This window comes from Mustela nivalis (genome assembly GCF_964662115.1).
Source record: "Mustela nivalis genome assembly, chromosome: 3".
NCBI lineage: Eukaryota > Metazoa > Chordata > Mammalia > Carnivora > Mustelidae > Mustela > Mustela nivalis.
Window position 1 is genome coordinate 132,081,106 of NC_139022.1, and position 15,028 is coordinate 132,096,133.

The window sequence follows — 15,028 nt, forward strand, 5'->3', positions numbered from 1 at the left end:
GGTGAATAAAAGTTAACAAAAGAAGATTTTCGTTTTCATCAATGCTATCATGTCTGTTTTTCAGAGTCGAAAGTAATAAGGCATATTTTAGCCATCCACCTCGACAAAACATCTCATTCTAACATATGTGATTTTTACCTTGTCAGTTCTTGAATTATAAACAGGAAAGCCATAGTCTGGGTAGAGAGAAAGGCAGAACTCTACATTATACAAGTGAGGGATCTAGGTGTGATCTCATTCCTTGGTTGTGGGAGGAATTTCCTCCTACTTTTTTCTCTGTGCGGGCTTGGGTCCAAGATGTGCCCTTCAAGTCAGCCACCTGATGCCTGATGCCTGAGATTCCTAACACCACCTGCCTAGAAGGATAATGGAGGATGAAACCGAAAGATGCTCATGTCTGATCAATTAAGTCAGAATTTTGGGGAGGGTCTCCCGCATGTGTGCTTTAGAAAAGCCTCCCCATTGAGTCTAAAGAGCCGCCAAGGTTGAAAACCACTCTACTAGCCCTCTCATTAATCAAATAGCAGCTCCCATTTACTGAGTGGCCACTATGTATAGAGCTCTCTAATAGAAAACAGAGGAGGTTAGGTTACCCCCCCAACCTTTTAAAATGAAATGTTTTCCATATAGCAAAGTCGAAATAATTTTATAGTGAAATCTACTTATAGACCACCTAGATTAGACCGTTCATGTCTTACTATTTCTGGTTTTATCATATACCTATCCCCTTCTCCATCAACACGTCTGCTTTTTTACACATTTCAAGGCGAATTACAGACATCTGTATAATTTCCCTCAAATACTTCAACATGCGTACCATTAACTAGAGTACAATATTGGCTTACTTTTTCTTTTGATATAAACTTTCTGGAAAAAAATGCACAAATCTCAAGTGTATTTTCCCACCCAGTTTAGATAAATGAATAGATCTGTACAACTCAAACTGCTATCACGATAGGCAGCATAATTTATATTTTGTTAGATGGAATCTTAAAGACTCGTTATTCAAAAAGACTCCGTAGAAAGAGCAGTTCTTTACCCCAAAGAAAGGCTACTTAACGGTGTAAATTTCATACACCGAGTCATTAGGTAGAAAATATTTGAGAGGAGAGAAAACAAAAGGGCCCCCACGCCATCTTCAGTGGCTCAGACACACTCCGTGATGGGTCAGATCACGTTGCGTGATGGAGGCACGTGGTGGGTCACGGGTCTGGAGTGCAAGCTTCTGGCAACATGGGGTCCTATGCCGTGTGTGTGTGTGTGTGTGTGTGTGTGTGCGCGCACGCGCGCATGTATGCATACATGTGTATTGAAAAAAGGTATAGTTTTGACATTTTGTTTAGCTCAAGACACTAATACTTCTTTGAAAGTAGATCGCTTTATTTGTCTCCTTCTGGCCAGAACAAATCTGTAATCACGGATAAGACGAAAGACCTGAAAGAACTGCATCTCATGCTGCATTGATTGCCCTACACCCTCACCCGAAATCTAGAGCTGTCCCACGCAAAAAGCCGCCTTACTCAGAATCGGCTGAGGGGAGAGGTTTCTAGAAAGCACAATATTACGGGAATTGAGGCCTTTAAATGCTAATGGCAAGAGGAAATGATCTTGCTTCTGAACTCTGAAAACAGAGATTGATTTAATAAACCTTAAAGAGTTTTCAACAATGTATCCAACTTCAAGTGAAAAGATACATCCTGCATTACAGTGCTGGGGTTCTCCACTTCGGCCCTTCCATTTGGAAAGCTGAGCTCAGAGGCCATAACCTCAATGGAGTCTGTGTGCCGACACTCTCAAGTGATCACTCATCATTTTGTGGCCTCTGAATTACAAGTCCTCTGCCTACAAATGTGTCTAAATGTGATCTTTGCCTATGCTGGCATGGTCTTCACCCTAGTCTAACACATCCCTCTCCCTTCCTTTAGATTGCTCCAGAAATCTCGAGTCCTTATAAGACTTTGATTATCCATTGGGTCATTCAGTGGCTATTGAATGACAGTGACTGACAACCTATACCTATACCAAGATTTCCTATACCAACTTATACCAAGATTTCCTTTCTATGAAATTATTAAGGTTTTTCCTCATTTTTTTTTCTTGGTTATTTTTCCTTTATTTATAGATTGTAGGAATTCTCTATATTTTATTTTTGTATTGTATAAAATATTGTATAATTTGTATTATATTTTGTATTGTATTTGCCTCTTATAAGTACTGAAAACTAACATCTTTCAGTATCTAATTCTCATTTCACTTTCTTTATGTTGATTTTGATAGTCAGAACCCCAAACCCCAAACACTACTAGTGTTATTGTTCTTCTGAAGCTGTGTCCCAAAGAAGACAAGTAAACCGTTGTTTTCTTGCAATTTTGACATGTGCAGGTCATCTGGGGAGGTTTTTTGTTTGTTTGTTTTTATGGAGGTATAAGTGACATGCAATATCCTATTAATTTCAGGTGCACATTATAGTGATTTAATATTGTTATACATTACAAAATGATCCCCACAATAGGTCTAGTTAGTGTCTGTCACCACACAAAGTCATTATATTATTGACTATATTCCCTATCGCATATCACATCCCGATAACTTACTTATGTCATAACTGGTAGTCTGTACCTCTTAATCTTCACTAATTTCACCTGGCCCCCAACCCCACCCTGCTCTGGTAACCAGCAGTTTGTTTTCTGCATCGATGAGTCTGTCTCTGCTTTATTTATGTGTTTGTCTTGCATTTTAAATTCCATAGATAAGTGAAATCACATGGTATTTGTCTTTATCTATTTCACCTAGCATGATACCCTCTAGATCCGTCCATGTTGTTGCAAATGGCAATATTTCATCTTTTTTTCTATGAATGAGTAATAGTGTGTAACATTCTGTCTATCTATACACACTGCATTTTCTTTATCCATTCATCTATCAATGGGAGTATGTTGGTTATTATAAATAATGCTGCAATGAACATAGGAGTGCGTGTTTTTTTTTTTTTTATTATTTCTTCAGGAAAACACCCACAAGTGAAATTCCTAGATGGTATGGTAGTTGTATTTTTAATTTTCTGAGGAACTTCCACACAGCTTTCCATGGTGGCTGTACCAATCCAGGGAATGTTTCCAATGTGTAACATGAAGGCCTGACTTATCTGTGAGCTCTGCTGGAGCTGAAAGGAAGGGTTCCCTGAGGACGTACAGTTCATATAAGACCTTAAGAATGCACTGAACATTGGGTGATGAGCAGAAGTGAGTCCATTTACAGCAGAGGCCAAAGATGGTGTAACGGTCCGGAGGCGACAAAGAACAAAGCAATTATCATGAATTGAAAACTAGGAGGGAGGACCCTGGAGTGAATGAGCTACAGTGACAGGAGATGGGAGGGGGAAAGGACACAGGCAAGGCTGGTGGCCATAATAAAAGCACCGGTTTTATTCCAATTACAAGGGCAAAGTATTTGTGTAAGAATACAAGTGACGATATTCTTGTAAACAAGTGGTTGGCATAATCAGATTTTTAAAGAAATGTACTCTGGCTGGGTGTGGAGGTCAGACTGGAGAGAACTGGTGTTGATATCCAGGGGGACCATTTCGGGGACTTGCAATTATCCATTGGTGCAGATGATGACCTGGGCTGGGGTGAGAGCCATGGAGAGGAGGAAGAGTGTCTGAGATGAATAGCATCTTGTTCGCCCCTGCCAGTTCTGGTTGATGGCACCCACTTGACAGTAGGATTCCCGATGCTCTGACTCACAGAGCATGTACAGGTCTCACCAATAAATAAACACAAATTGGCATGCCTGGGAATTGTGTATGGCCTGAAAGGCCACGGAGAAAGGTTCTTCTACATTAGCTAGCTGCACTTGGAAAGAATACACAGACCTCTGTGAATCATTTCATGGTTTATTAAACAAAATTCTGTTTGCAATTGGCAAGTTAGGAAAATAAACATCCATGTTTGTTTTCACTTTCTATTTCCTTGGTTTGTCCAGAGACTCGCAGCTCAGATCTTAGGGCTGTCCTTGGAGACTCAGGAAGCAGACCTGGATTCCCACTCTTGAATGTCACAGTGAAATCAGCCACAGATTGCCATTAACCCCTGTGAGAACAAGAGGGAATTCTTCATGTTGTTCCATCATGGGAGAGGGCACATGTGCTGCCTACCAGGGCCAGCAGGTACTAGCTTCTTCTAGTGCATTCCTGCTCCAGATGCTGCCCCTTGGCCCATCTGCCCTTCCAAAACTAGGAGAATTCTCCAAAGGATCCATGGGCAGAAGAGCTTTGCCTCACCTGAGACATGGTACTAGACCAGTGTTTACCCACAACCTCATTCAAGATGCGCGAGGGAGGGGAGATTTACTTGGCTTCATCCTATTTGTGCCTGCTTGCTGGAGAGCACGAGCCACCTGAGCGTGTGTCCAAATCCCTTGGAGGGCTTGTTAAAACAGGCAGATCTGGGGTGGGGCCTGAGAATTTTCATGTTGAACAAGTTTCTGGATGATGTGGAAGCTGCTCATCTGGGGACACATTGTGAGAACCTCTGACCTAGGCAACGTAACCCCCCAGGTCAACTTATTCAATGGACACATGATTTATCAAATGCCTCCGGGATGTCTGGCCCTACAACTGCCTCCAGGTCTTGAATCGATGGTGTCTTTGTTTTGGAGTTCTGGAACTTTCTGTGTTTCCCAGGCTGAGTTCAGCTGGGCCCCTGGGGGCATAACTGGTGCTTCCTCTACTGTGGGTTTATCTATTCCTTCTTACAGCAAAGGCCCTCTCTGGATGGCAGCACCGCTCTCATTCATTGTGCAGCATTTGGCACATAGTCAAGGTTAATTTAAACAAAATCATCAACTTTGGTAGACGAATGAATGAGCAGTTCGACCAGGGCATCTTCATCTAGAATATTCACCTGAAGCTGAATCGTATTTTTCTATTGACTCCATCATTTAATACCATATTTAGGACCTCTAATATGGGCTTGGTTTTATAGGAGGTAAGGCTCTGTTGGCAAGCATTTTAAAATCCAATTATAACAAAGAAAATAGTCCAATACAATATCACAATATGAGGAAAAGCTTTATTGTTGTTTGACATATCTAAAGTCACTTGAGCACTTTAGGCATCTGGAAGAAAAGGTCATTTTTGCTCTGCACATATTAAGCAAGTCTTTGACCCGATGTAATCGGGGGCCCCATTCAGTTACTCACTTACTGAAATGCTTATTGAAAACAATTACAATATGTTACACGAGGCACAGGAGAATGTCAATGTCGTGAAAAGACTTGGGATTTATTTCTTGTACTCTTTTTCCAGATATTAGAACCCCCTCCGAAAGGGTCCCATCCTGGATGGCTGTCCAACAGCTACCTGAATACTTCTGATAACATAAGACTCACTACCTCATGGGACAGCCAATCTTTGAATTACTGCTGACCCTTCACCTTTCCAATCTTGAGATTAAATCTATCTTCCTGAAGTTTCTCTGATCAGTCCTATTTGGACCCCCGGTAGTTACAGAGGATGTTTAATTTCTCCTTCACGACAACCCTGTTAGATGATGAAAGTGGATATGGCATGGGGGGCAGAATATGAATGTTGGAAGGGGAAGGGAGGGAAAACTAAATAGGAAATAATCAGAGAGGGAGACAAGCCATGAGAGACTCTTAACTCTAGGAAATAAATTGAGGGCTGCTGGAGGGGAGGGTATGAGGGGGGGTGGGGTAACTGGGTGATGGGCATTAAGGAGGGCACGTGATGGGATGAACACTGAATGTTATAGGCAACTGATGAATTTCTGAACTCTACATCTGCAACTGATGATGTACTACATGTTGGCCAACTGAATTTAAATTAAAAAAAAAAAAAAGAACATGGACACTGAAACTGGGTGGTCCATCTTTGAATCTCAGTTCCCAAATTTACTATCTGTGTGACTTTGAGCAAGTTCTTTAACCTTCCTGTGACCCAATTTTCTTATCTGTAAAATGGGGATGATGGGAAGCATCAAATGGTTGTTTTGAAGGTCAAAAAATTTACTCCTTGCAATGAATTTGGAACAGGGTCTGGCATATAATTAATGATCACTCATATTAGTTCTCACTATTACTCTTCATATTCTTTGTAAAGAAGTCTCTTTTCCTCTCAATTTTAGACTAAGCATCCTTACAACAGCCAGCCACGACATGACCCACAGCTGCTCTCATCTCCATGGTCTTCTCCAGGACCAGGTGTGTTAGATCCAGTGTGTTAGCTCTCTCACCGTGGTGATCAGAGCCCAACACGAGGGACTGTTTGCCCAGCACAGGTTAGGGAAGGACTGCCATCCACACATGTTCCTTAATTCAGCTTTGTGACAGTAGTAGTACTAATAATCACGCAAAATATATTGTCTATTCTATTTAAATACTACACTAAACTCTATAACATTGTTTCTCATTCCTAGGACACTTAGGAGGTAGCACAGACCTGTGTCACTAAGACACATAGGAGCAGGGATCCAAATAGATCCCAGGGCCTTGGCAGGGGCCCTCCTATCATGCCCTCTGCTGCAACACTGTCCTCACTGAGTTTCCAAGGAATGACAGGGCCTCTGACTTTGGCAGTCAGGGCGAAGCTATGGAATGAGCTGTCAGCCCTGAGCTGGGTAGGGAGAGTGTTCGGATTACAGCCTTATTTATGCATCGCTGCAATAGCCATTCTCTCTCTGGTCTTTTTCCCCAAGTCTCTTGGGTTGGGGCAAGAAAACACTTGTGGGCAGAATATAATGAAGCCCTGAAACCATTCAGAGGAGCAAAAGTCCATGCATTTCAGACACCAAAAAGATGAGAAAATTAACATAAAGTATGCAGCACGTTGGGCATTTCCTTCACATGATGTCCAGGCGTTAACAGATGCACAGGATCACTGTTCTTACTATTACCGAATAATTTGTGAAAACCCCAGTCAGCGTTCAAGGTCATTAGCGGGGGCTGTTGGGGGGACTCACAGCAGCAGTGGACACTTACTGAGTGCCTCCTCCCACCAGGCTGCCCACAAGTGCAGAGTCGTCCTTCTCTCCCGAGGGCGCGTTCTCACGCAGGGAGGCCGCGACGGGCTCTTTCCCTTCCTCAGATGAGGATGCTCATGTTCAGGCTGGTTCTGTGGCTGGTCTCACAGGTGGTTAAATTCTGGGTTGTTTGCTCTCCCTTGTAGCCGCAATTCTGGCTTGGGGCTATTTGGACACAGTTCCCATTCTTCTCTGACTAAACGTCTGGGAGTAGCCTCTGCTACACATACCATTGCCACCACTGTGATGCAGAAAGTGCCAGATGGAAGCCAGAAGGCAGGGCTCTGGGGAATGGGAGACCCTCCTGGGAGGCAGGACACAGCTACCACCCCCTAAGGCACATACGAGGCTCACCGAAAATTCTTAAAGAGGGACTTGGCTTTCCCAGATGGGGAGGAGGCCAAATCTTAGTAAGCATAGCTCTGTGGTGACAGAAAGTATATACTTTACAAAGCACTGTTACAGATGTGAAATCATTACGCTCTCACAACTACCCTGTGAGGAGGGCACAGGGTTCATCGCCGTTTTATAAGTGGGAATGTGAAGGTGTGAGAACAGTAGTTAGAGGTTCCTCAGGCAGAAGGGGACATGAGTAGGACCTGAGCTTTGTCATCTTTGCTTATTTTTTTTTCATTAATATCTTACTTTTTTAGTTCTTACTTTAAAATGAAAATACGTGTAATAAAAGCTCAAATGTGTTAGGGAAAAAAAAAAAAGAAATGATTATACATAAGCAAAGAGAAAAGACTGTAAAACTCTCCAAAGGACCCATTCCAAGACAATCTCTATTAATGTTTAGGTCTATTTCCTTCCAGACATGTTTTTTTCACAGTATATACATATATAATTTTTAACATAGGTATCATACACGTTAGCTCATGGCCCTATTTTTATTTCCCCCACACTGTATTATGTGTGTGTTTCCATGTCAGTGTGTATAAGGTTGTATAAAGAACCGTATTTCATGGCCCGTTCTAGCCCATGGTTTCAGTCTCCTCAAGTCCAACAAGCAGGCCTTTCTCTTACAGTCTGCGTTCTCTCTCCAAGACCGTTCAGGGAGTGATGGGCCAAATAAACCAAAAACAAAATAAAAAGCAAAACTTTTCCTTCCCAACAGTCTTAGGAGGGACTTTAAATCTACCCCCTTTCCCTGCCCCAAATCCCACTTAACACAAGACAGCCTAGAGCATAGGGTAGCTCCAAGCTGGAAGGCGCTATGAATTCAGAGAAGCATCGTAAACTCAATCCAAGCCCAGAAATCACAAAGCGTTTCCTATTGCCTTCTTTGAGACAGGGTTTCATGTTTGGTAAGACAAAGAAAAGGCTAGCATTACTGTATTCTGACCACTCTGATAAGGGTGAGGTCTGCAATCTTAACTAGTGCCCCCAAGCCTTTGTAGTAGGCTACGAGAGAATCCCACCTGTGGACTCGGACTCTCCTTCGAAGAGAAAATGCACCCAGCTATTGATGGAAGACCTTTCCCAAGCTCTCCCGTTACCCGGCATTGTCACTGTTACAACTCGATAACTCATTCTGTGTGCACATCCAGACCCCGCTTGCTGCCCCAGGATAACATTTGTCATTAGAGTACGTAATGCCTACTTTGGAAGTTTGTCATCTCCTGCCAGATCAGATGATGTTTTTCTCTTCAAAAAAGAGAAAAAGAAAGAAAATAAGAAAACAGAAAAAAATAGAAGTGGGGAGAAGAGAGCAGCAGGGTTAAGTATGTATGGGGGGGGGTCAGAGGTAAATGAATGAGCCATGGACACTGGCTGAGTGCTGGGTTGCAGGATCCATTTCTAGGCAACACATTCATTTACCCCCACCCTTCTTTGCTCGTGTGAGAGAGAGTTTCCAAGTGAAGTACCCTTCTACGCTTTGAATCCATGCCAACAATCAAAGGTATACAACAGAACTGCTGAAAGCAAGAGAAGGGCTGATGGAATCTTAATAGCTCTGGGAACTCACTCATTCCTTCTTCTCCTTGGAGCCCTATTAATAGTACAGTTGGTAACATCAAATGATTTTGATTCCCTTTTCCACAACTGCTATTTTGGCTCCTTTGGCATCTTCAAACTCTATTTCCCATGGTAATTATTACATTTCCTTTATTTCCAATGTCAGTTTATTTTCAAAGGAAAAAAAAATCACACAACACAGCTAAAGAAGCCAAAATAGAACAATTTGTTCTATTAAGCAAATATTTATTTGCATAATTGTGACTCCCATTTCTATATTAGCACAGCAGCAAAACCAATAGCATTGGACTCGGAAGGGAAGTAGTGCGTGAGACCTTAAGCCTCACTGGGAAACAGCCCAGGGCGGGGCAGAGCAGGGAATGGCAACCTATGTCTCCTCCAAGGCCAATGTCCCATTGCCAGTGAGGATGCACCTCTGCTATACCACTCCTTCTCATCTCACTCCTTCAGCGAAAAATTTTAACACGTTTTGGAGAGGAAATTTTATCCTAACATTACATTTAATAGAAAAACTTGGTATAAGGTAAAAAATGAACTAGAAACCAGAAGGCAAGAACTTTTTGTTGTTGTGAAAGATACGTCTCCATAAAGAGTCTCCATTTATTCTAAGAGAGGTCAACTATTGACCATAATAATTCTTGAAAAAAACAAAACAAAACAGGCAAATCCAAAGAATTCTGTGTTTGTTTGGAGGAACTCTTGTTATCTTATTGTCTAAGCCTTGCTACCGCACAGAATTTTGTAGGAAGTATATCTGTCCTAGGTCCCTTGAAATGGGAGTTTATGGTAAGACCGTCTCAGAGCATAAAGTCTTAAAGGTATGTATATTAATTTATATGAAGTTGAATAACCTTTGTAGTTAAAACCTATAAAGCATTTATTACATGTTAGGTCAATGTGCTGAGATAGATAAGGCTACTAGAAAGAATGACTTTGTTTTTATATAAGAAAAAATATTCAGGGTCATTTTATGGTAGTGAGCAGATGAAAAAGCATACTCTCTAAGCTGAGAAGTGGTGTTTTCTGATTTATAGCATCTCTAGCTTTGTGATCTAGGTTCCTGGTCATTGATGGAAAAGTAACTAATATCAGAGGTAACCCCGAGATTCAGTCTTTGAAGATATTCAAGCACACGTCCATGTAATTTGAAGAGCTTCATTGTTTATGACACGGGGCAGGCAGTCAGATCTGGGGGGAAACCATTTACAGCTATGTGGCTTTGGGCATGTCACCTGACCTCTGGAAGCATCACTTCCCTCACCTGTAAACAAGAGAACAAGAAAACGTCCATCATCCAGGATAACTGGGACTATTAAAGAAATAAAATATATGAAGTGCTTAGCAAGGTTCCTGGCATATAATAAGTATCAATCAGTAGTATTCATTGTTAATGTGTGTGCAAATTTGCAAAAAAGACGTCCTTCTCAGTTTAATGTTTGGGAAGGGCACATCATAAATGAGAAATCTAGAGACCAGGTTGGGGAAGGGAGGTGCTGGAGAAAAGGTGGGTGGGGCTGGCGATGCCGAAATCCATTTTAATTGCAATTTGAAACTAGAATCTTGACCTCCCAAAGTGGCAGCATGATCTTTTGTCATCAGAGCCTCCATTAGTCAAAAGTGGGACTTGAAAGTCAGGTAGTTTCTTTCAAATTATCCGCTAGCATACCATGGGGATCTTTTTCTCCTCTTCTAGAATCTTCTGCTAATGTTACGGAGTTTATGGTTCCCATAATGCACATGTACAGTATCTATTTCACTTAATTTGCTATTAACACTTACAGTTTCACTTACTTCAACACAGCTGGATAAAATGAATTGAAATCAACCATCTAGGGTGGAATTGGAACGTAGCTCTGAGCAGCTTTATTTGCAAACCTACCATCCTCTCACCTACCTTGTGTCATGGCACAAATTCCACTAAAAAAAAAAAAAACCACAAATATTAAATGCAGATTTGTGTCAAGCACAGTCACTATGCTTTCCTTAGCAAACCTACTTACCAGATTTGCTGCACCCCAGTGTCACCCAATGGTGTAAGGGACTTTTGTAAAAAAACAAACCATGTAGACAAAAATTTTTAGAAATCTCCATCTCTGTAAGTGAAGATGCAAACTTTACAGTGAAATAATTGGCAACTTCGAGTGTTGGGCTTTATGGTGCTGGAACTTGCTATTATAATCAGAATGTTTTTGGAGAACAGTATCTATATAAAAAGGACTCATGTAAGTAAGTTCCAGCTGCCACAAGGCATCTACCTAAGTTAGCTTAAACAAAGGAGAGTGACCTATTTCTGCATTTTACATGGACTGGAAATGGAAAACCATCCATTTGCAAGGCATCTATGCTTACCATGTTTCTCCTTTTGGAAACGTGTCATCTTATACCCCCTTTTTTTTCCTATGCAATTGATCAAACTTTCCATTTTTCTGGGAAGATTGGTTTTCTCTGTTAATCCTCTAGTTTGCCACTGGCTGAAAAAGGCCACCCAATTCCAATCTGAATGTGACCTTTTAATTTAGGGATCTGCCTTTGTCTGATCTCAGGCAATGGGCCTCTCAGTTCAGCTTCTCAAAAGAGAGAATTAGATTAGTCACCATCTAATCCATGGATTGGCTCCCCTGGGTCATAAGTCTACCCTGATCTAACCAGCTGTAATCGGGGAGAGGTAAGAGGGTACAAACCTGGTATCTTAGGCTCAGTACTCACAGATACGTCATAATGAAGCCACTGAATCCAATCTCTTGTTTCCTCACTCAGTAGAAGAAATACCCCTCGGCAGTAAGAACTTGTGATGGGACTCTTCAAACTACTTTTTAAAATTAAAACCAAAATAACCCAATGCTTCTTCAGAAGGCTTGTGTTTCAAATGCATTTAAATTTCTCCCACTCTTCCCATTCTTTCTAAATTAAATCCCTTGGAACAGGTATCTTCTATTGGTGCGCACATAGTGAAATTATATCGATAGTCATATGAAGAAAATTATGTTCTTGCACATGCCTGGAAATTTTCATTTAAATCCAGTTTTATTTTATACACTTTAAAATTTTGGACAAGCTAATGAACACACAGCTTATATAACTGTTCAGCCACTCATGCTCAGTAAAAATTGCCAATGCACACAATATCCCATTGTTTAGCACTAATTCTGAAAACTGTTCCAGAAATAATATTGTCAGGACTCTCCCTCTGAGATGGGGCCAAAAAAGTCTTATACACCTTTCAATGTATAGCTAACTGCCTAGGGCTATATCAAGCTCATTATTTATTCAGACGAAGCCTTTCACTTTCATAACTTTCTCCTTCCCTGTGCAGGAGGCAAAAACTGGGGGTGAGCGGTGGGGGTAGGTTGGGGTGGGACACAAGGCTCGTTTTGAAATGTATGAGAGTTGGATACTCCCAAAATTCCAGCAAGATTACACACACACACAAATCTCATCTGGTAAATATTACATTCTGTTTTTGTCTTTGCTTTAGTTCTTACACAACTTGACAGTTTGTGGTATTGTGCCACATTTCAGAGCTAAGGTTTACAAACATCTGGCTCATGGGCAACATTCCATTCCCCATGGGCCCCCAGTGTCTCTGGGATAGTGTTTGCAACATACCAACCGAGGTGGAAAACAAGACTTTTCCTAGAGAACAATGAGAGTAAGCAAGACATTTTGCTTCGCAAGATTCCTATCCAAGATGCCGGACCTGGGAAATTTAACCCACTTGCTGCCGCCAGAAGAACTTTGGAGAGCTGGGAATCCTTGGCCAGTTAAGCGGATCTTCCACTAAGTGACCAGTTAAGTGGATCTCTTTAAGTCCTTAGAGATACGAAACTTAATAAAGTGTCAGCACAATGAAGTAATGCAAATTCTTCAGTCATTTTAAAGAAGTATTTAAATCTCCATCCTACCCTGGATTATCTAAAGTGGGATTATTTCTGTATATCCATCTAGGAATAAGAAAATATTTTTTCTTATAGTTTCCATGGAAGAAGGGGTAACAAGATCATATGTACTAGTTAAAGCCTGTGGATTAATGACTGGCACCTTGTAAGAGCTACTTGGGTTTTTCCTTTCATCATTGTTAGCATTTCTATGTTGGGCATCAGTGTATACAGAGGAAAGTTATTTTTAAGCACTCAGATTTTTAGTGTTTTATCTTGATAATAATTTACATGCCATCTCTTTCTTTTGTTATCTTTTCTTCCTTCCTGTTTAAATGCTTTAAACATTTAAAGCATTAAATGTACCGATTAAATGTAAAGCATTAAATATACCAATATCCCATTAAACATGGGATATCGGTATATTGGTCAAAGGAAGATATTCCAGTGTTACTGTAATTCTTTTCTTTTTTTTTTTTTAAAGATTTTATTTATTTATTTGAGAGAGATTTATTGAGAGAGATCACAAGCAGGCAGAGAGGCAGGCTGAGAGAGAGGAGGAAGCAGGCTCCCTGCTGAGCAGAGAGCCTGATGCAGGGCTTGATCCCAGGACTCCGAGTTCATGACCTGAGTCAAAGGCAGTGGCTTAACCCGCTGAGTCACCCAGGTGCCCCACTGTAATTCTTTTCTAATGAAAATATTAACACTGAAGACTGTTGACTTGGAGTGCTTACTAACAACTCGAGTTCCTAAGAAACAAACTCCAACTTTTTTAGATCATATAAAATACCCCAAGGGCATGTCCTCTTTCCCTGGGGGGAAATTACCTAATCAAGTCTCCAGAACATGTACGGTTATTAACCTGAGTTGGGGGAGCTCCATAGATTCTTTGTAGGGTTCAAAGTCCCTGCAACTTTGTGCAAATTCATGTGTGTGAATAGGCATGCATTTTCCTAGGAAGAGGGCCAACAGTTTACATAAGATCAGATCATAAAACGCAAAAGGTTAGTGACAGTTGTATAGGGGCAGTGAAGATAGTCAGACTAAGGAAGAGTTCTCTGCAGAATTACGGAGGAGGCAAAGTCTCTCTCCTGTAAGCATGCTTCTTCACCTCAGCACTGGCCTTTAGCCTCCAGACACCTCCAGATGCAATCTTTCCCTACTTTCCTATGAAGTCTTCATCTTGATTTCTAATTCACTCTGAAAAATGTCCATAACTGAAAATGTCTCTAAAAGGTTTCTTTTTGGAGCCTGAAGTCTTCAGCTGATGGAAAAAACTAGGGTACCTGAGTCCCAGAACTCCTCAGCTGGCGAGTGCCTCAGGTTTGTGTGGTTTCTGTTTACAACCAGCCTGGCCCAGAGTCACTAGAGAGATATGAAAATCATCTTCCTCAAGGCAAATGTGGGAAGTGATTCCACTGGGATCACAGAGCCTTCAGTTACCCCAACCACAAACAGTTCTTCAGGTTCAGCTCTGTGTGACATCATACTGGTGGCCCCAGGGGGAGAAGAAGGCAGCTCTGACCACAAAGAATCTGTCACTTTTGATGAAACAACACGAGTTGGTATCTCCAAACAACTGGAAAGGCATATATGGTTATCGAACTCTAATTGGTGCCCAGCATGGTGCCAGACACACCAATGGTGCAGAGTAAGAGGCCAGGAACCTGGGAAAATTCTCACTCTACCACTTGATTAAAGAGGAACCTTGGACATGTTACATTACAACCCAAAGTCTTAAAATGCTCCTTTATAAAATGAACATGATTGTAGTATTTTTCTCATAGGATCACTATCAGGATTAATTAAAAAAAATAAACATGTACACCAAGGGCATCGTATGGTCTGTGAGACACAGTAGAACTGAATAAATATTAGCTATAACTGATTCTCTCACTGAAGGCTCATAACGGCTCTAGGTGGTAGGTTGTAGCCTGCCCATTTTGCAGCTGGGGAGACTGATATTAGGAAAGGGAAAGAATATAACTGCAGCCACATGCCCTAAAAGTGGCAGAGCCAGTCTCTTTTCACTGTAGGAGATGTTTTTCCAATAGTGTACACATATCACCTATCCGATGGGGAGTTAATTTGGATGGTGAATGGGACAAATAGTTATATGTTTATTCTGATGCC

The 15,028-nt window shown here is 41.3% G+C and overlaps 1 long non-coding RNA gene across 2 annotated transcripts in view; it reads right to left on the reverse strand.

The window, feature by feature from the left end:
- The window catches only part of LOC309861773, a 75,107-nt gene that overhangs the window by 15,510 nt on the left and 44,569 nt on the right, over nt 1–15,028 (reverse strand). The window contains exon 3 of one of the 2 annotated variants that reach the window (XR_014310196.1): nt 4,014–4,091. The exons of the other annotated variant lie outside the window; for it this stretch is intronic. This is a non-coding gene — a long non-coding RNA (uncharacterized lncRNA). Of the gene's footprint in view, nt 1–4,013; nt 4,092–15,028 lie in introns of those variants that run through there. 2 annotated transcript variants of the gene reach the window in all.